This window comes from Nannospalax galili, unplaced genomic scaffold (assembly GCF_000622305.1).
Source record: "Nannospalax galili isolate Female #2095 unplaced genomic scaffold, S.galili_v1.0 scaffold1154, whole genome shotgun sequence".
In the NCBI taxonomy this organism is placed as follows: domain Eukaryota; kingdom Metazoa; phylum Chordata; class Mammalia; order Rodentia; family Spalacidae; genus Nannospalax; species Nannospalax galili.
The window spans coordinates 451739-473414 of record NW_008335437.1 but is presented as its reverse complement, the minus strand read 5'-3'; the positions used below and the strand labels follow the sequence as shown (position 1 = coordinate 473414).

The following is a 21676-nucleotide window of genomic DNA, read 5'->3' as shown; positions in this document are numbered from 1 at the left end:
AACTGCATTAAAGTCAGTGGCACAACACATGAGCAATTAAAAGGGCTATTTTGGGAGGCCTTGGAAAGAGGCAGATACAGTATGAATTATTCATTCACACTGCAAGGATGACTTCTGGGCATTGTCCTCTCTGCGGGTACTTACTCTCTTCATTCAGCCGCTCAAGCACAGAAAGGGAACATAATACCCTGGCCCGCGCTCTCACTAGCACATAAGCACACATCCACACACCACCACCAACCACTGCTACCACCAAAAGGAAGGCAGGTTGCTGCTCCAGATGGTGAGCCACATGGAAAAGAAACCTGCACACAGATTGGCAGACGCCATCAGCTCCAGTGCCAGGGGACACTGTATGCATTTCCAATTGGCCAGAGAAGAGGGAGACAGAGGGAGACACACACATGCACACACAGTGGTCATCGAGATCATGCACACACAGGAGACCATAAGGCCTTGTGTTCTCCCAGTTTCCAGCTGGGATTGATTAGGGTAGGGCACACGATAGGAGCTGATCCCAGTGGTTCTTCTGGGAATCCCCAAGTAGGGCAGATACAGTACTGTGGAGCCCAGTGGGACCCACCTAGGGTCTGGGTATGCCTGGCAGGCTTGGTGCAGCCATGCCAACACCTATGCAACACTGCAGGCAATACACTCACATAAAATAAAAATAATAAAATGTTTAAATATTTGAAATACTTCTGCTACCAAATATTTTAGATAAGAGCTATTCAACAGGTATAGAAAACTATAAAAATATTAAAGCCACCATGAAAACAAGTATTTCTAAAAGAAAGAAAACCATCATGAACAGTAGTTATTTGGCTCTATTGAGAAGCAAGCCTCAAAGAGTGGGGAGGCCAGTGAGGCTCCCAGCATGGTCCTGGGGTGGCCTCCCAGAGTCCTGCCCTGCAGACTGCAGACCCAGGTGGGTGCCAGCCTGAGAGGGCACATAGGGGCTGATGGGAGAGGCCCTGATAAACACAGCAATCATCCCTGCATATTTCTCCCTCAGGCATCTTAGTGTAAAGAACACAGAAAATAGACAAACAAACCAGTACCAGTGTCCCAAATCACAACCAATTTGGTTGGGCAGAGGAATGTGGGCCGGACGGTAACATATAGGGGTCAGCTTGCATTACTCTACGTGTCCAAAAAAAAAAAAGCTGACAGAAATCTGGTTCGTTTGTTCTAAGAGAAACTGTGTGGAGGCCACGGTTAGAATACTCGACAGCAGTCAGGGTAAGAACAACCTGCCTCCACTCCCATGAACCACTCTGGCCTTAGAACCTGGTGGCCTCAGGAACATAGTGACTTCCTAGAAGGCCTCTGGTACCACCCTATGTGTTGCTGAATCTTTGTTCTTGCTGTCCTTTTGCCTAGGATGTTTTTCTTTAAATACCTGTTTATCTGGGGAAGAGGTTGGAAAGCTATTTCTTTTTTTTTAATTTAGCTTTTTTTTTATGTGTATGAGTGTTATGTCTGCATGTATGTAAGTGTATTTATGTTGTACATGCCTGCAGAGGAGAGAAGAGGGCCTCAGAGCCCTTGGAACTGGAGTTACGGGCAGTTGTTAACCACCATGTGGGTGCTGGGATTCAAACCTGGGTCTTCTGCAAAAGTAGCCAGTGCTCTTAACTGCTGAGCCATCTCTCCAGCCCTGAAAAGCTATTTCTTTACATCATATTTACTGTCATCATTTACTCACATTTGGCACCTCCATGAGTTTCATGTGGGCCTGAATAGAATCTTACTAACTGCCATAACTTCAGTATCTTATTTGAGTAAGCACTGAGTGAATGTTCATTGAGTGAATACATGAATACTCGAAGAAAGAAAGTACAAAACATTTCCCTGGCATTCCCAGCAGGGTTCTCAGGTAGCTTTGTTTGTCATAACAAAGCGAAGTCTGTGGTTTAGAAACACTGTGAGGTCCTCAGAGTGCTTTCACCTTCTGGCTTCATTTGATTCTCAAATCACAATCATGGCAGCAACATCATGACCCTCATTATTATTTCTCCAGTTGACAGACAGCAAGAGAACACCCTGAGACCTTCCTACAGGACGGGGCTCCTGGTGCCTATTTTGTGCCAGGATTGGACATGGGCCACCTGCGCCCTGGCCCATTGCTCAGACCCCTCCCCCTGGGAATTGTCCCAAAGGGCCTCTCTTTCCTTTTCAGCTGGTAACTGGAGAGAAGTGATTCCAGCCAATTCTCCTTCCCCAGGGAGTAGATCACCCCAGGGGAAGCTGACAGAGCTTCTGTCTCTCCTCCTGTTTCGTTTTCACTAGTGGAATCATCATCATGCAGAAACAAAGCCGTGCTGGCACCTGCTTCTGCAGCCCCTGGATGGCCCATGGAAGGCAGAAGGATCTCATGGATTGTCTGTAGTTATGGATTACTTTGGAGTCCATCATCATGTGGACCAGAGCAGGGTGTGGGCTGGGGTGACTGGTTGACTTGGGTGACCCTCACTTGACACCAATTTCCTTGGGTTCTTCTTCCTGGACATCAACAAAACACAGGAGCCCAGAGACCAGCAAAACAGACAAGGGCTTTGGAACCACAGGGTCCTGCCTCACAAGCTTGGACCAGAGTATGAATCAAGGTTCCTCCTTCACTCCTACCTCCCCTGCTCCTGCCCTGCCTCTTCCTCCTTATGTCCTACATGGGTGGAGGAATCAACACCCATGCTGAGCCTCACTTCCATGCCTCACCTGGACTATCAACCAATGATTTCCCCAAAGCTCCCTATATTATTCTCCCTCTCATCCCCAGTGGCTCCCTTGACATCTCTCTCCCCAACTCTGCTTCACTTTCTCCCTCTCTATCCCTCTCTCCCCTCACTCTGAAGCCCCCTCCCACCTCCCGGGATGTTGACTTTCCCAGATCTTCCACTCCCTCGGTCCTTCCCACTCACTCCCTAGAATAAAGAAAAAACAACACACGACTCATCTTATTCTCTTGCTTCAACCTCTTTGACATCTTCCTACCCAAACGAGATGAAACAACACTCCTTGCTGGGTCTGTACAGCCTCCCTGCCTAAGCCTGTCCACTCCAGCAGGAAGCAAGGAAGCCTCTAGATCCTGAAGGGCAGCGATGGTTCAACCAAGAAAATCACTCCATATGTCTTCAGCCTTTGCAACCACATGCTACACAGTGAGGAAATCAAGGCTTCAAGGGCTGTCATGCCTGACAGATGACATAGGGCTCCAGAGGGAGCAGCCTTCAGCCCAAGGTCCAGGTGCAAAGGACATCAGGCTCCCTGGCTTGAGTTGGGGGTGGGGCAGCCATTGTAACTCTGTAGGGGTGCGGAGTGGTGGGGGAATGAGAAAAGTAGGGCTGGAGTCCTGGGGCATGGTTCTGCACCCAGAGGCTCAGCAAAGCCATAGCAGGCTGACATGACCACGGCTGCTACTGTTTGCTCATACAGCATCTTGTCTGTTTACTTTAAGAACTTTCAGCAGCAAAAGGCAAGAACTGCCTCAGGGTCAGAAAGGACAGCATGAGATTAGAAGAAACGTCTGGAAAGAGCCAGGCTGGTCACAAGGTCTCTCAGGAAATGGGGAGAAGGGAAAGGTCAGTCATAGTTTCTTCCTAGGGACGGAGGTGAGCAGAACTACTGAGGGGAGTCTGGGTAACTCAAGAGATAAGGAGAGGCATAAAGTGTTCAGAACAGGAAGGTCTGAGTTCAAGTTTCAGTTTGGCTAATTGCCTGTGAGGGAGTGACTTCACCTGTTAGCGGTATACTGACAGCAAAGATTCTCACTCATCTAGCATCACCATGTATTACTACTACCCGTGCTGACTCAACCTAATCTACCCAACAACCTTGTGAGAAGACACTATTTTGCATGATTAATTGTTCTTCATGATGTAGACACACAGGGCCCTCCAGCTGGAATGGGGCAGAGCTGGGGTGTGAATCCAGGCAAGCTGCTTCTGAAACACCATGTACCACATAATTAGTGAAACAGGGAACATAATCTGGATACCTTGTAGAGTCACAGTGGTGTCCCCTTACCCCTGGGGGACACATTCCAAGATCTCCAATGAATGCTTGAAATCATTAATAGTAGAGAACCCCACATATGTTGTTCCATAAATATTTATGATGAAGTTTATAAATTAGATACAGTAAGAAATGAGCAATCCTGACAATAAAACAGAATAGCAATATACTGCAATAAAGACAAATAGTAATATTTTTCAATAGCAGTTTACGGAAGAAAACTAAAACCTCGACTAAGGAGGAATTAGTACATATTGACTGTCACAAAGAAAAGACAAAAGCAGACTGGACCGGCACCTTTGATCCTAGCACTCCGTAGGTGGAGGCAGGAGAATCTGGAGTTCAAGGTTCTCCTCTACTACATAGCAAATTTCAGGTTAGCCTGGTCTATGTGAGACCTTATGATGGCTAATCATCAAAATGCTTTTTTAAATGACTTTTTATTTTTATTTTATGAATGTCATGCCTGCATGAATGTAAGTGTACCCATGTCATGCAGTGCCCATGGAGGACAGAAGAGGGTGTTGGATCTCCTGAAACTAGAGCTACGGATGGTTGTTAGCAGTCATGTGGGTACCAGGATTGAAACCCAGGCCTTCTGCAAGAGCAGCTAGTGCTCTTAATGGCTGAGCCATCTCTCCAGCCCCAACACCTTGTGGTGGCCAATCTTGGTTGTCAGCTTGATAAACCTGGGAAGAGGGAAACTCAATTGAGGAATTTCCTCCATTAGAAGGGCCTGTGGGCATGTCTGTGGGACATTTTCTTGGCTGCTAATTGATTAGGAGGGCCCAGCTCACTGTGGGCAGTACCATTCCTGGGCTGTACAAGAAAGGTAGCTGATTGAAGAGGCTGAGGGAAGCAAGCCAGTAAGCAGCACTCCTTCCTGATCTCTGGCTTCAGCTCCTGCCTCCAAGTTCCTCCTTGAGTTCCTGCCCTGCCTTCCCTTGATGATGACTCTAACCTGTGAGATGTAATAAACCCTTTTCTCCCCAAGTTAATTTTGGTCAGGAAGTTTCTCACAGCAAGACAGAAGCAAACTAGAACAGACCCTGTTTCAAAAAGGGGAAAAAAAAAAAAAAGGCAAAAGAAGTAGGTGGAGAGCACCCAGGTAGCCCTAGGATCAGCTTGAAAAATTTAAATCAGTGTACAAGGGAGGCAAAGGACACATATTTTGAGGACATACTTTGCGACTCTGTAGTTACTTGACTACCTATGTGAGTACCTCATTTTCAGATGATGGAATGAAGGCTCAGGGAGGCTAACCTCCCTGACAGTCACGTAGTTGCAAGGACTTCCTCTATAAGGGCTCAACAAGTATACAGAAGCTGTGGATTTTAGTTTTTTAATTTTGTTGCTGTTTTTGAGACAGGGTTATACTCTGTAGCACAGGCTGACCTGGAACTCACTACATAGCTCAGGCAGGTCTCTAACTCTTGGTAATCCTCCTGTCTCAGCTTCCCAAGTTCTAGGATTACAGGCCTGAACCATGATACCAGGCTAAGGAGCAGTATTTTTGTGTTTTTGTTTTAAATTTCAAAAATTGCATTTGTTTATTTTGTGTATGTGTATGTGTGTGTGTGTGTGTGTGTGTGTGTGTGTGTGTATCTGTGTGTGTATATGTGTGTGTGTGTGTGTGTGTGTGTGTGTGTGTGTATATCACACAGAAGCACATGAGCCACAGCGTGCATATGGTGGTCAGAGGACAACTTGTAAGAGTCGATTTTCTCCTTCTACCACATGGGTCCTAGAGATCAAGCTCAGGTCTGTCTGGCTTGGTGGCAAGCACCTTTATCTACTTAACCATCTCTTCAGCCCCAGAAGCAATATTTTTAATGTTATATTTAGGGCTGGAAGAGTAGCTCAGTGTAAACAGTTTGCCAAGCATATATGGACGGGGCCTGGGTTCCATCCCTAGTTCCACAAAAATTTAAAATCGTGTTCATCAGTGTTTCTTGAGCTCCTATGGTGTGCCGGGTCAAGGACCCAGCATTCTGTGTCCTTTCTCACTGGATGGTAGCAGCCACTTTGAGGAACTTGGATTACTTTCAATGATCAGCACAAAAAAATCTTACAGCTGTTAAAGAGCTGCCCCAAGATTTTGTTCTTTGAAGACACCGTCTTAGAGCTGGGGACATGCCTCAGTGGGTAAAGTACTTACCTTGCAAGCACAAGGACCTGAGTTTGATCCCCAGCAAACCTGTAAAACACAGGCGTGGTGGCATGCACTGTAATTTCAGTGCTGGGGAGACAGAGATAGGCAGATCTGTGGGGCTCACTGGCCAGCCAGCCTAGCCTAATCAGTGAGCTCCAAGTCGCAGCGGGAGAATCTGTCTCATTCTCCAAGGTGAGTGGATGCTGAGGAATGATGTCCAAGGCAAGGCTGACCTCAAGCCTCCATACTCATACAGAGGCGTGGTGGCATGCACTGTAATTTCAGTGCTGGGGAGACAGAGATAGGCAGATCTGTGGGGCTCACTGGCCAGCCAGCCTAGCCTAATCAGTGAGCTCCAAGTCGCAGCGGGAGAATCTGTCTCATTCTCCAAGGTGAGTGGATGCTGAGGAATGATGTCCAAGGCAAGGCTGACCTCAAGCCTCCATACTCATACAGAAGGATTCTCATTCTCTCTCTCTCTCTCTCTCTCTCTCTCTCTCTCTCTCTCTCTCTCTCTCTCCAGGCTGTCTTGAATCTTCTGATCCTCTTGTCTCTGACTCCTGAGAAAAGTGATTCTGAAATCTGAACCCACATCAGGCCAACTCCAGGGCCTGAGTTCCTTCTACCACAGTGGTTCCCCTGCAGGGGCAGTGAACAGAGTGCAGAGCACAGCAGGGTGTCCTGAGTGGAGGCCATTTGACTGTGCAACTCACACCCTGGCTGCAGCTTGAAGCATCCACCAAATCTCACTATTAGGATCCAAGTATACACAGGAGTGGCAGAGTGAGCCGGTGGAAACTGCACCTGGCCTCAGGCCCTGCTCTCAAAACACCTGTGGTTTCCCTGCCTGTTCTCTGCTTCACATCTGCTGGCATGCCCAGGCCCTCTTTCCAAAGTCTCCCCTGGCAACAAGGTCTACTTCTAAAGCATTTTCTTCAACCGCCTCTTCTGTCTTCCACAGGACCCTCAGCTCCCTCACCTATGTCACAGCACTTTGTTGGCTCTCTGCTCTCCTCTTTGCCTCTAGGGTGCTCCAAGGCGAGGGTGCTTTAGATTGTTTCTGAATTCTACCCACATTTTATGTTCCCCGTGTATACACAATATCTTCAGGTGGCACACAGGGTAACTTAGGGAGCACACTTGCAAAGCAGTAGTACAGGCCTTGTAGAGTGGGGTTTTCTTTCTGAGCTCCCCCCAGCTTTTCAGATGCAGCCAAGGGCAGAGCTTCAGTATGATGCTGCTGTGACTTTAACATCTCCAACGCTGGACAGGCTCCTTTCTTTTAAAAAAATATTTTATTATTATTAATATTTTTTGGTCTTTTGAGACAGGGTTTTCCTGTAGCCCCAGCTGGCCTGGAACTCACTATGTAGACCAGGCTAGCCTTGAACTCACAAAGATCCACCTGCCTTATCATTTTCTTTATGTGTATGAGTGTATTGTCTGCATGTATGTAAGTGTACCCATGTTGTGCTATGCCCACAGAGGTTGGAAGAGGGCATCAGATCCCCTGGAGTTATGGACAGTTGTTAGTCGCCATGTGGGTATTGGGAACCGAACCCAGGTCCTCTCCAGGCACAGATAGTGCTCATAACACCGAGCCATCTCTCCACTCCCCTCCCCGCAGGTTCCTTTTTTAAGGGAGATCAGATTTCCCATGGGCTAACTAACTAGGAACTGACTGCATCATTCTTTTCCTTTGAGCAAAAATTGGAACAGTACACTCCAATGGCTAAAGTTTGGGAAATCTTAACTCACTGCTTGATCTTAGATATTCAGTAAACATCTGTTCACGAAACAGTTGAACAGAAGAATAAGTGAGGGAATGAATGGATGGTCATGATACCACAGGTTCTTCTTCATTTCCGTCCTACATTTGAGCAGATGTCCTTCATGGTAAGGTACAGAAAAACGGAACACTGCTGGTAAGCAGGGAGCCAAAGGGAAAGTCTAGTGTACAGTGTGGGGCCCTGTCTCAAGGCTCCCAGCTTCCATTTACTTGAGATCTGGGGACTAGTGGGAGAAGATATGGAGATGGAGATCACTCAGCAATTTTACCTACAGGAAAGAAACTCCTTTCTTCCCATTTTCCCCAAGCAAAGAATCCAGACCACAGTTCTGGGGCTGGACACCTCTAGCCCCACCCCAACCAAATTCCTTCTAGGCCACACTGAGGAAGGGCATTCCTGGGTTGAGCATTTCTTCCTTTGTGTTTCTCCAGCAGACCCTGACCAGATAACTAAACGTCCATCCTCCTCATCCCCAGCTCTCCGGATAGAGCCTTTGTATTTCCTCCTTGGAGAAGCCCTTGTTTGTGATGGCCGTCACCCCTAGCTGGCAAGATGTGTAACTCTTCTCTGGCCTGCTGAAGTGGTATAAAGACAGGCCTGTGTTTGCGGCCAAGCTCCCGCCCCACCCCGGAACCTCTTGAGAGGTGCGCTTCAGTGAAAGGGACAATGATGTGTGGCCCTTCCCACTGCCAGCGGCAGTCCCCATCCGGCTGTGGATTAAAGGAGCCTGGGTAACTGCCCAGGCGGAATAAAGCCCTGCAAACATCCTGGGGACGTGCCTCCCATTGGCAGGAGGACAGGAGAGGGGTTGAGGGTGATGGCTTGGGTCTTTGAACTTTTTATTACCTACGCTTATTCCCATGCACACGCACACACACACACACACACACACACACACACACCAGTCATATCCCCCAAACAGGGGCAAGCACAGCCAACTTAGCTGTGTGCCCTGTGCACCTCACTGTACTGTGGGCTAAGTGTGGCATCATCTCCCAGGCTCAGGAGATTATAGCAGCTCAGGTCTCTCAGGGGTTTGCACAGTGTTTGCATGAAGTGGTGTTCAGTGCTCCATTACATGGTAGATATGTTGAACATTTAAATGGCTGTCTCCTAAGCAAGACAGCTCTGACACTCCAGATCCAATGAGACCCCACCTCTTTAAGCCCTTGGCACCTCTGCCTGCCTTCCCAGCTCTTCACAATGCCTTAAGGTCTTTCCCTGGGAATGGTGGTCATCACAAGGGCAGAGATAAGACTGGATCACTGCACTGTCCTCACTGGACAGTGACTAGATTCATTCCTGGCCTATGATAAAGATAATGAATACATAGCATGAGGTGGTGTATGCCTGTAATCCCAGCACTAGGAGGTTGAGCTTGGCTATAAAACAAATTCCAAGTCAATCTGGTCTACAGGGTAAGGCCCTGTATCTGAGAATAAAAAACAAACAGTACAAAACAAAAAAGTCACCAGACTTTCCACATGCTGATCAATGAAGCAGACCTACCCTGACACCAAAGGTGTGTGTGTGGGGGGGGTATGAGCATGTACACACTATACATGCACTGTGCATGAGCTGAGAGAATGGCAAAGGAGAAATGCTCTGTTACTTCAGCAGGAAGCCCACAGACAGGTCCCAAGTGGACAAGCAAGCCTTTGCATTTCTAACTAGCATCTCAGAGGATTGCAAGAAGATGCAGAGGCAGCCCAGTCCAATCTCCATCTCCCAGTGTGGTTACGTATAGGATACGGGGCACTGAGGACTGGACCCTGCCCAGCCTGGTAGGTAAATAAGCAGCCCTGGAAGAAGAAACCCTGTACTAGATACTTTTGCATTTCTGTGTCAAAATACTCTGACAAAGGGTACTTAATAGAGAAAGGGTTTATTTTGGCCGTTTTTCGGACACAGACCATCACAGTAGAGAAGGCATGGTGGCAGAGGCTGGAGGCAGCTGATCACATGCATTCCCAGGTGGGAAGCAGAGAACCCTGTATTCAGCTCGCTTTCTCCTTTTTATTCAGTCCCAGACCCCTGACCCACAGTTCAGATAAGTCTTCCCACTTTAGTTAACCCAATCTAGATAATTCCCCAAGGCCATGGCCGCAGGCTTATCTCCTATGTGATTCTAGATCCTGTCAAGTTAACAATCAATATTAATTACCACAAAACCCCTCCCTTCTGGGGTTGGCCTGGAGGTTCAGTGACCTAAACCAGTTAAGAACTCCAGCAGTCTAGGAAATGGCCCCAGTGCACCAGCTGAACTGGACAGACTCTGACCTTAGCCTTCCCGGGAGGATCGTTCACACTCAGCGGATAAGGGAGGCTGGGGAAGGCATAGGCCCTGACAAAAGCCAGGTGGCATGATTCAAATCATTTTACCATGTGTCCATTGTCACATTAAAAAAATCAGGCAATCACTTCCAAGCTGCCACCCACTAGGGGAACAACCTCCCGTGAATAGCATACCAAACTTGGATCCTGGGAGGTCCCCAGCTTTTACTTTTAAACTAATGCTAATTCTTTGGACAGGTTTCTCAACAATGATTTATTGGAATTCCTCAGCTCATAGCCAATCAGAAGTTAGTCTGACACAACAGGTGTTATCTATACATTTAGTTTCCCAGTAAGCATTTTAGGTGTCTATTAAGTGCAAGTTATCCTGTTATAATGACTTTCTCCCTGCAAAATGCAGATTCCTAGCTTAACCCATCACTCTGAAAGAAGGCTGTGCCCCTCCCATACCCTCCCTTCTCTTCATTCCATTTTATATCAGACACAATGGACCTAATATCCAGAAACAGCAGGCTGGGGGTGGCAGGTGACCCAGGACTGTGGCATCTCCAACACACCTGCAGGTTGCCTCGTCATCCATCTGGTTGTTACAAGACAGTATCATTATTCCTTCTTGTGCACCTGATACTGGAGGGACAGAGCCTCTCACTACATAAAGCCTTTTCAGGGTGGTAATACTCTGGCCCCAGCTGTGGTATGGTCCTCAATCCCTCCTTCTGCTGCAGATCTTGGATGCAGAGTGCCACTGAAGTTATAGACTACACTTCACAGAAAAATTGGGCCACAGATGAGTTTCATTAAAAAAAAAAAAATCTGGGGGCTGGAGAGGTGGCTCAGCAGTTAAGAACACTGACTGCAACACACGCATACACATAAAATAAAAATAATAGAGGGCTAGAGAGATGGCTCAGTGGTTAAGAACACTGTTCTTGCAAAAGACCCAGGTTTGAATCCCAGCACCCACATGGCAAGCTAACAACTGTCTGTAACTCCGGTTCCAGGGGATCCAACAGCCTCTTCTGTCTTCCGTGGGCATTGCACAACATGGGTGCACTTACCTACATGCAGGCAATACACGCATGCACATAAAATAAAAATAATAAATAAAATTTTAAAAAAATCTGGGCTAGAGCATGGTGCTGCACATCTTTAATCCCAGCCTTTGGGAGGCACAGACAGGCAGATCTCTGTGGGTTTGAGGTCAGCCTGGTCTACATAGTTCCAGGTCTGCCAGAGTTACATAGTGAGACCCTGTCTTAAAAAATTTAAAAATCATGAACAACACTTGGTAACAATCATAATTAGCTTTTGTGAAAAGTGTGTAATGGTTCAGGAACCAGGTAAAGTTCTTTACAGCAAGGACTTCACAGAATCTTCTTGGAAATTCCCTGAGTTAGTGAAAAACACTATTCCCTTTATTCAAGTGGGGAAAATTGAGACTATCTTATCAAGGGCCATAGAGATTAGATAAATAGAAGCTTAGATTCAAATCCTGGCTGTTTTCATTATGGGAAACTCGGTAACTGGGTATTTGTTTGCTGGATCCCTGTACTTAGAAGATTATCTGGTAAAGCAACTTATCAAAATATGAAAAAACATGAACTGTGAGCTTATAAAAACCAGTGCCTACTCGGACATCACTCCTATCAGCCAATCAGCAGGGCCAGTCAGCAGCCTTACAGGTTGGTCAGATGTCTTAGGTCTGAATGCAAGTACAGTGTACATAACTACAAGGGGATCACTTCCAACAGGGAGGATTTCAGTCATGTTAAAAAGTTAATCCCAGCACTTGGGAGGGAGGGGCAGGCGGATTTTTGTGAGTTTGAGGCCAGCCTGGTCTACATAGTGAGTTCCAGGACAGCTGGGGCTACAGGGAGACCGTGTCTCAAAAAGACAAAAAAAAAAAAAGGCTGGGCATGGTGGCATATAATTCCAGCACTTGGGAGGTAGAGGCAGGCAGATCTCTGTGAGGCCAGCCTGGTCTACATAGGGCATTCCAGGCCAGTAATAGGGAGACCCTGTCTCCAAAAACAAAAGGCTTTGTTCATACTAGGAGTGAGGGCATACTTGCAACAGTCCCTTCAATTTTGTCAAATACAGGCATGTGCCATATAACAATATTACAGTCAATTAAGGACTGAACATGGGTCTGTGGTCCCAGGGGATCATAACAGAGCTGAAGCATTCCTACACCAAGAGGCTATGCAGCCATCAAACATGGTAGTGTAACACATTCAGGTGTCTGTGGGGTGCTGGTGTAAACACACCTACTATAGCTCTTACGCACAGAATACAAAATTTGATGATGGCAATGCACAACTGTTAGTGTTTTATGAAGTGACCAGCTTATACTGTTGGTATTGAAGAGTGCATGCATTCTACTACTAACAGGAAAGTTTACTGTAAAACAGTAGGCTGTGTCAGGGTGGTGGTATACGCTTTTAGTCCCAGCACTCGGGAGGCAGAGGCAGGCGGATCTCTGTGAGTTCAAGGCCAGCCTGGTCTGGTCTACATAGTGAGTTCCAGGCCAGCTGGTACTACAGGAGACCCTGTCTCAAAAAGACCAAAAAATACCAACAGTAGGCTGTGCCACAAAAACTGCAACCTGGTACATCTGCTGTTAACCGAATTTCCTGATGACATCAAGAGGCCATGCTAAAATACTGCCCTAGACCATCTAAGTGGGAATACATACTCTAGTTCGTTCAATGATGAAACTGCCTAATTTCTCAGAAGTATCCTACTGTGAGGCAACATGTCTGTAAATACTAAATATACATGTTCACATATTTTTAAGTTTATTTTTCAAAAAAAATGGATAAATCTGCCAGGTGTGGTGCTGCATGCCTTTAGTCCCAGCACTTAGGAGACAGAAGCAGGTGGATCTCAGGGAGATCAAGGCCAGCCTGGTCTACATAGTGAGTTCCAAGCCAGCTGGGCCTACAGGGAGACCCTATCTCAGAAAATAAATGAATAAATGAATTAATGAATGAATGGATAAATAAAAATGAATGGACAAACCTAATCTTTTACTCCAAGATCTACTATAACCTATAACCCTATATTTGGTTGCTTCTCCTAAATGGGGCCTTTCCTTGAGCACGAACTCCCTGCTTTGTCAAGCTGTCCCTGGGTTTTGCTATGAAACGCACGCATGTTGTTATGTCTTGGGTAAAAACTCCATTATGCTGAGAGCTTCCACCTTCGATGAAACTCTCTCATCTGGTTTTCTCAGAGGCTCACCTCCGAGAGGTGCTAAGTCTCCTGCATAGACGTCACATTTACTGATTTACAAAAGTTCTCATATGCCTGCTAGGTCCCCTTGACCCACAGGATAATTATGCAGGTCCAATTTAGAAATGAGAAAACTGAGGCTAAGGTAAAAACAGCGTGCCAAGGCCTCTTAACCCACAGGTGGGCACTTCAGGCCTAGCGCCCAGGATATTTTCCCATCTAAAGTTTTCTTCCTTTGTTTTTTATTTGACACATAGTAATTGTATAAACTTATTAGTGCACTGTGACATTTCAAGTATATGATGTGTAAGGGGTGTACTGAGTTCAGGGTAAGAGGCACATCTATTGCTTTGTTTATTGTATCTTTGTTGAACTTGGGCTTCATCTGTTTTTTGTTTAGAGACAAGGTCTTGATATGCAGTTCAGGCTGGTCTTGAACTCATGATCTTACCGCAGCACCCACCACCATGGGACTCCCACAGGGAGTGTACTGAGTTCAGGGTAAGAGGCACATCTATTGCTTTGTTTATTGTATCTTTGTTGAACTTGGGCTTCATCTGTTTTTTGTTTAGAGACAAGGTCTTGATATGCAGTTCAGGCTGGTCTTGAACTCATGATCTTACCTCAGCACCCACCACCACGGGACTCCCACAGGCACTCCAACCATACTCAGCTTCAAATCCAGGTTTTAACCACTTGTTCTTCCTCATATGATATCCTCTTTTCTCAAGCTTAGGACGACTTGGGTTTTGCAAGTTATTATATACATTTTCAGGCCAATGTGTTCTTTTTAAAAGCAATATGCAAAGCTGCCTTAAGCCCTATCTAGGGCCCAGGGACCATTGCAGAAGAGGGGACTGAAAGACTATAGGAGTCACGGATGATTGATGACCATAAGGAAACAGAGTCTTCCACGCTACTGGGAACTTGCTCATGTGAACTTAACAGCAATGGTGACAGCATACACAAGACCCATGCAGACAAAAACCCAGCATAGAAATGGGGAACTGGGCAGCAGGTTCCAACCTCAGCTGAGCAACTACTAGCAGCTGATCACTGCTGGACGAGGGAGAGTTGGTCTTCTTTAAGGGAGTGACTCTAGATAGGCTGACCAGGCTCCAGTGGATAAGCTCACACTGAGGGACATCCGGGTACACAAACTTGGCTCGATATGCCTTAACATATGTGACAGAATTCATGAAATTGGAGGGAGGGCTATGAGGGGGTGCGAATAGGGGAGGCGGCCTAAATATGATTAAAATGTATTGTATGAAATGCACAAAATTCAATAAAAAATATATTGAAAAAGTCCTTGAACACATCTCCTTTGCAGTCATAGAAAAGGTCTAAAAAAGTGACAAAGCATATATTCTTACCACTGCCCTACTGTGGCTGATCTAGGTGGAAAATAAGTCTCAGAAGAGCTCTGTTCAAATGCTCAGAAAGAACAGCCTTCACAAGCAGTTCATTGCTGTGCTGTGTCAGACAGCTCTCCAGTACCTAACAACATGGAGGTGGAACATGTACTGTTAAGAAATTCCATCCAAGAATCACTGGTGTGGGGGGGCGGGGGGCCTCCAGGAGGACCAAGCCCCTGAGAACCAGGAAGGGATGCTAGTGGAAACAAGAGTTCAACATTTAGTTAGCCAGAAAGTCCTTTGCAGTGTGTGCTGCTTTGGCAAGCAGTGGAGGGTGGTGGAGGCAGGAATGTTCTAGAGTCCAGCGGGCCTGAGCTCTTTGGGCAAGTTTTTCCCTCCTGTGAGGCTCACTTCCTCATCTGTAAAATGAGTGATGACTTCCACCTGATATAAAAGGATATGGAAAAAGGGGACACAGCAGGGCCTGTCTCATGGTTAACAATCAAATCACCAAAGGTGTCATCAATAGATTCAAGTACAGGCACATGATAGCATCCAATCAACACACAGTCCCTTCATCGAGCCCCCAAGAACAGGGGACCTTATGAGCTTCAAAATCATGACTATACTATGTGCCAACTAGAAAGGAAAGGAAAATTGGGTGAGTTTGGGGAGGGGTTTCAATCTGTACAACGGAAATGAATGCATATCCCTGGGTTCTTTGAGCTAGGTTGGTGGTCCCCAAGTAAGAACTCCAAGCTTTGGAGAGACTAATTGTTTTTAGAGGGTAATGATGGGAAGGAATCACTTAACCCTGGAATCAGAAGCCTCCCTTGTTCACTGCCTGATGCCTGTACTTGGACAAGTACTAAAATCCCAAAAGTGGAAATGTTTAGGGACCCTTAGCCACACCCAGTGCAAGTCCTCAGCACATTTTTTTTTTAAAAGACATTATATTGCACCAACTCTTACGACAAAGGACACTGGGCATTAAGAACGAGGTCCACCCCAGACATTGGGATCCAGTGCAGTTACTTTTTTTCTTGTGTGTACTCTGTTAGCATTATTACAAAAACCAAGACATAATCCTAGTTTCTGTAATTTTAGCACAGTGCTTATACAAGAAGGTGAGTCCTCAGCACTGTAACGCTGTGACAGTTTCCTCATTGAGTTCCTCTTCTTCATTTACCCTTTGGGAGTTTTCTCTGTCTATCTTTCTCTCCAAATCCCCTTCTGCCATGTGGTGTGCCTCATCTAGACACTGTCTTTCTACCTTGACATCTCAGTATGCATCTTTACAAGCCTTTTGTCCACTCCACCACTCTTTGCCTCTCTCAAGTCTACAATCTTCCAGGGCCCCTGTGGCATCCAGAGGAATCTCTTCTGCTTGAACTCTGCAGACATGAATGCAGCCCATATTCACTGCATACACCTCCTGTGATGCTTCCTGACTGAACTCCAGGCTCCCGGGGGGCAAGGCCTGTGCCTCATACTTTTGCCACTTACCCAAGTCTGTAACCTGGATCTGGCCAAGCACCTGTAACAGCTGCTGAGGGCCTTGTGTCTGCTTCGTAGCTGGATCTTCCATTGGCCCTCCCTTGTTCAGTTCCATCAGCTTCTACAGTTTTCACCCATCCTGGGCTGTGTGTTTCCCCTTTACCTTCCTCTGCAGCACACAACTCAGAATCAAGCTGGACCAGCTGCCATGGAGCTGTGTTGAATCCTCCCCATTCCTGAAGCCTTTCTGGAAATCCCAGCACCATTCCCCAGTCTCCTACACTGGGGCTTCCCATGCTGCAGTGTCATATTACTGTCCCCAGAAGCACTCTAAACCAGTGTTCCAAAGTACCTCTCATCACATGTTGGTGTATGACAAGCTTGCACAGAGCAGGAGCAGTGTAGCTCTAATCACAGTAGCTCACAGTGCCTGCTCGGGGCCACCCAAGGACAGGAGTGGGTTCTAAGGCTGGCAGCAAAAGGTAGCAAGGGCTTCCTTCTACTGCACATGGATGAGTCTCCACATCCAGAGTTGTCAGGTCCTTTGTGTGTGTGCTGAATAGCTTTAGTTGTCAACCTGACATACGTGGGTTGAAGGAGCCTCAACTGGGGAATTGCCTCCATTGGACTGGGCCTGTGGCCATGTCTGTGAAGCATTTTCTTGATTTTCAAGTGATGTGGGAGGGCCCTCCATATTGTATAAGAAAGGCTGAGCACAGGCCAGGGGACCAAGCCAGTGAGCTGTGTTCCTCAATGGCCTGTGTGCTTCAGCTCCTGCCTCCAGTTTCTTGTTCTGAGTTTCTACCTTGGGCTCCCTCAATGATCAACTGTAACCTGGGAGATGTAAGATTAAATAAACGCTTTCCTCTCAAAATTGGTATTGCTCTGAGTGTTTTGTGAAAGCAATTGAAGGCATACTAGAACAGTGTGGTTCCTTGGAAAGGGGGCCAGGAAAAGGATCCAGCTGCCCAAACACCTGGCAGTTTTGTATCTGATAATTGAGACCTTTACTTTTTCCCAAATCTTTTTTTTTTTTTTTTTTAAGCAGCAAATGACATGTGCACCCCTCTGAAGAGGAGCAGATCTTTTGAAAGGCCAGGTACCCAGAGGGCAAGAGATGAAAAGCAACAGCCGGGTTCCCATCTGAAGCATGCCAACCTTTTGATGTCAGAGATAAGAGGAAGGATCAAAACCTGGGTCTTTCTGACAGACAGTAGCAATACCTGACAGCCAGAAATGATCCTGCCTGGAGCCTGTGCTGGAGAGACTGTTCTCAGTCAGCCTGTGCCTGTGATGGGTGCTAAGTGAGTACCTGGCCTATCAGAGGGCATGTACCATCCAGCCCTGAGCCCCCTAAGGCTGCTCCCTCCATCTCTGCCTGGGTAGCATTAGGTATTCTGCAGATCTTAGAGCAAGCATCCGATCTCCTGCAAAGCCTTCATCCCTGGTCCTCTCTGATGATGACAAGTCCCGGAGATCACTTGCCAGAACCTTGGAACTCTCCACTGTCACCCTTAATAAAGCTTTCTTTGAATACTGTATGTGGTCCTGGCCAGGCAGGGGCATGTCTGCTCTGGACTGTCTGGCTCCTGAGACAGGAGCAGCTGCTGGGTAGAAAGTACTCAGGAGGGACACAGGGGAAGAATACAGACTGGAGCCAGACTGCCTGAATCACAATTATAGCTGTCAGGCCCAGGACAATAAAGCAACCTTTCAGGGCCACAGTGTCTTTACTTGTAAAATGAGGAAAAGCTAGCTGGGTGAGGTAGCACAGGCCTGAAATCCTAGCACTGGGAAGGCTGAGGCAGGAGCACTGCTTTGAGTTCAAGGTCAGGTGGGGCTACACAGAAAGACTCACACACATACAAAACCATGGAGAGTACCCACCAGATACCAAGGGAAATGAAAACAAACGATCACACAGAAGAAAACCTTGCACATGAGAGTTTAGAGCAATGTTAATTCACACCCAAAGGGTAAGCCACAAACTGGTAAATGGTCAAACAAAATGTGGGACAGTCATACAATAGAATATTTTATTATTATTATTATTATTATTATTTTGGTCTTTTTGAGACACGGTCTCTCTGTAGCCCCAGCTGTCCTGGAACTCACTATGTAGACCAGGCTGGCCTTGAACTCACAGAGAGCCGTCTGCCTCTGCCTCCCGAGTGCTGGGATTAAAGATGTGTACCACCACACCCAGCTATTATTATTATTTTTATTTTATGGGTATGCGTGTATTGCCTGTATGTATGTAAGTGCACCCCCGTGTTGTGCAATGCCTGTGGAGGACAGAAGAGGCTGTCGGATTCCCTGGATAGAGTTAAGGACAGTTGTTAGCTGCCATGTGGGTGCTGGGATTTGAACCTGGTCTTCTGCAAGAACAGTCAGTGTTCTTAACTGCTGAGCCATCTCTCCAGCCCACAATAGAATATTATTTAGCAAAATAAAGAATGAGATATTGATATAGGCTACAATATGGATAAATGAAAGAAGCAAAGCATAAAAAGTCACATTTTTGTATGCTTCTATTTATATGAAACATTCACACCACGTGTGGTGGCTCATGCCTGTGATCCTGTTGCTTGGGAGTGAAGCAGAAGACTTGCCATGAACTAAAGCCAGCCTGGGCTACATAAGTGAGTACCAGACTAGCCACAGCTATATAGCAAGACCTTGTTTCCAAAAAACCCAAGAAACTGGGGAGATGGGGAGATGGCTCAGTGGGTAAAGGGCTTACTGTGCTAGCACTTGCGTTTGAATCCTTAGCACACACATAAAAAAGCCAAAAGCTGGGTGTGGCCAAGTGTGCCTGTAATCCCAGTACTGAGAGGTGGAAAATCCCTGAATCTCACTGGCCAGTCAGTCTAGCCAATCAGTGAACTCCAGATTCAGTGAGAACTTGTCTGAAAAGCAGGAGGAAGCCCAGTGAGAGATCTTAGTGGGTGTGTTACTGCAACTTCAGTATTTTTTAAAGTTTTTATTTGTTTGTTTTGAGACAGTATCTCTATGTGGCCTCAGCTGAACCGGAACCCACTATGTAGACCAGTCTGGCTTCCATCTCATAGGGATCCACCTGCCTCTGCTTTCCGATTGCTGCCAGTGATGGTAGCATATATCTATACTCCTAGCAACTGGGAGATGGAGGCAGGAAGATCAGGAGTTCAAAGTCCTCCTCAGCATATAGCAAGTTTGAGACCAGCCTGGGCTACACGAGACCCTGTGTCAAAAAAGCAAACCAAGCCCTGTCACTTTGCTGACAAAGGCTTTCCAGTGACTTCCCATTGCATTTAGAGCAAGATCTGTGGTCCTGCCCAGACCTGAAGACCCCTCATGACCAGCTTCAGGTTCCCTCTCCTCCAGCCTCACTCTGCTCTCTCTATTGGAATCCTCACACTGTGTCCCACCAGCAGGCCAACCTTCCTTCAGTCTAGTAAGGCTAGCTAGCTACAGGTCTCTCAGATCCCAGGTCAAGGGTCACCTTCTTATCTGACTGAGCCATCTTAATTGGTCCCTTGTTAGGTCTCCACTGAAGTACCACTTCCTTCATGGAATTTATGACAACTGTAATTGTTATTTCTTTGTTTCACTGAATTTCTGCCTCCATCACACTCTCTATACTTTAAGATCTATGCAAGCAGAGAGGCCTAGTCTTACTGTTCATTGCTGGGGCTGTGAGGTTAGCATGTATCTCAGGAACCATCTTCATGGTCACACCTTATTAACATTTGGATTGGATCACTGCTGTGGAGGGCTGCCCTATCTGCACAGTAGGATGCTGAGCACCATCCCTTTCTTTTAACCATTAGGGGTACCCTTCTAATTACAACAACCCAAAATGTCTCTAGGCATTGCCAAGTGTACCTGAGGAAGAAGGGGTAAGAGGAGGAGATCAAAAGCTTCCTTAGTTAAAAGACACTGAGGATTTGTCAAAGATCAAGCTAGCCAGCAGTAAGGAAAAGAATTCCTCCAGACGGTTGGTCCTCACAGCCTGTGAGTGAGGCACAAGAACCCTAAGGAGGCTTGCTCCCACATGATACTGGTAGTTGGGGGATGGGGGTGTGTGACAGGACCAGGACCATGCAAGAAGCAATTCTGCCATCAGCAGGGGGTGCGGGTAGCTCAGCAGCTGGGGAATATATACAGTCACATTCCTTTTCCTTAGGGTGCCACTCTGGTCACTTTGCGTAACCCAAGGGCCTTTAGCTTGGTCTCTCTCTCTTTCTCTCTCTCTCTAATTTATTTTGTTTTTATTTTATGTGTACAAGTGTTTTGCCTGCATGTATGCAAGTACACCATGTGTCATGCAATGCCCAAGGAGGCCACAAAAGGGCATCAGATCCCCTGGAATTGGAGTTAGGAATGGCTATTAGCCACCATGTGGGTGCTGGGAACTGAACTAGGGTCCTCAGCAAGAGCAGCCAGCGCTCCTAACTGCTGAGCCATCTGCTCCAACCGTCTTGGTGTCCCTTTTTAACTGTGGCCATGGTGCATCAAGAAACAGGTTCTCCACAATCAAGATTAATAGAGAAGGTATTTTTATCTGAAATTCTTGAGGCCATAGGTGACTCAGATTTCAGAAGTGAGTATCTTGGGGGAAGGGACTCAGGTCTAAACATACAATTAATTTATGTTTCACGTAAACTTTATCGAGCTGGCGAGACAGTTCAGTAGGTAATGGCACTTGCAGTGCAAGCCTGGTGACCTGAGTTTGATTCCTGGAACTCACATAAGATAGAAGAAAACTAAATCCTCAAGGTTGTCCTCTAACTTCCACATGCGCTCTGTGGCATGTGTGCCCCCATACACCTCATGCATACACAAACACAGGATAAAAATTAATTATGTATCATGTACACCTTATACACAAAGCCTACAGGTTTTTTTTTTTTTTTTTTTTTTTTTAAGGTGTTTTGAAACAATATCTCCCTGCAGTCCCAGCAGGCCTGGAACTCACTATGTAGACCAGACTGTCTTTGATCTCACAGAGATCCACCTGCCTCTGTCTCCTGAGCTCTGGAATTAAAGGTGTGTGGTACCTACCACACCTGGCTCTTACAGGTAATTTTATACAATATTTTTAGTGTCCCTGTGTGTGACCATACCTCTCACATGAAGTCATCTGTGGAATTTTCAACTGTGGCCATATACTGATATTCAAAATACTTTGGATTTTGTATCATTTTGAATTTTGAATGTGCCACTTATAAGACCGATAATGGCTTTTTGTTTTGTGGATAGCCCAGGCTGACCTGAAACTTGCTACCCTCTAGCCTCAGTCTCCCAAGTGTTGGGATTACAGACATGTGCCACCATGCTGGTGAAATCAGTAT

The 21676-nt window shown here is 46.5% G+C and overlaps 1 protein-coding gene and 1 non-coding gene across 4 annotated transcripts in view; both read right to left on the bottom strand.

The window, feature by feature from the left end:
- The window catches only part of Wwc1 (WW and C2 domain containing 1), a 173330-nt gene that overhangs the window by 105146 nt on the left and 46508 nt on the right, over nt 1–21676 (bottom strand). The gene's annotated exons all lie outside the window — the stretch shown is intronic.
- LOC115069826 lies at nt 15795–15972 on the bottom strand. Its single transcript, XR_003849055.1, has one exon. It is a non-coding gene; the product is annotated as a small nucleolar RNA SNORA81 (small nucleolar RNA).